Consider the following 593-nt stretch of genomic DNA (forward strand, 5'->3'; position numbering starts at 1 on the left):
AATCAATCAATCAATCAATCAATCAATCAATCAATCAATCAATCCCTCTCTCCCTCTCACTCACGACGCAAAAGCGGCACGCACATGAAGGAGTATGACAACCATGGCACACGCCTAGACGGTGGTGCGGACACGGATAACGTTTTCCCGTAACTGCCGTCGTTACGGGTCTTTGTGCCAGATTACTTCGAAACTGGAGTAAGTTCGAGCCCGAGTGATCGCGATCGCAATCTTGGTCGCATGAGCGAAAACTAGGCAAGAACCGAACCGAACCGAACTGGGGCAAATACGGTTGAAAGCACTGACAAAATAATCATTCGCCCGCACCACCATAAGTAGATGATCGTGTAATACAATGTTGCGAGCTGTCCTTTTACTCTCTCCCTCCAGGTGGGGGCATACTTTTGCACGAAATACTTGTAGTTGGGCCTGGCCGGTCATTGGCCCTCTCGGGTGAGGCCTGGGGCCACCACCAGCTGAGCCTCCCACGCAGTCGTCTGCCCCGCCCGCCCCGCCCCGCCCCACGGGCCCGAAGCTACTTCGTTCATAACTTATCGCTTACGCGCCCCTATGCAGTATCACACACACACACA

The sequence above is a fragment of the Frankliniella occidentalis genome, unplaced genomic scaffold (assembly GCF_000697945.3).
Source record: "Frankliniella occidentalis isolate FOCC.00 unplaced genomic scaffold, Focc_3.1 Scaffold226, whole genome shotgun sequence".
NCBI lineage: Eukaryota > Metazoa > Arthropoda > Insecta > Thysanoptera > Thripidae > Frankliniella > Frankliniella occidentalis.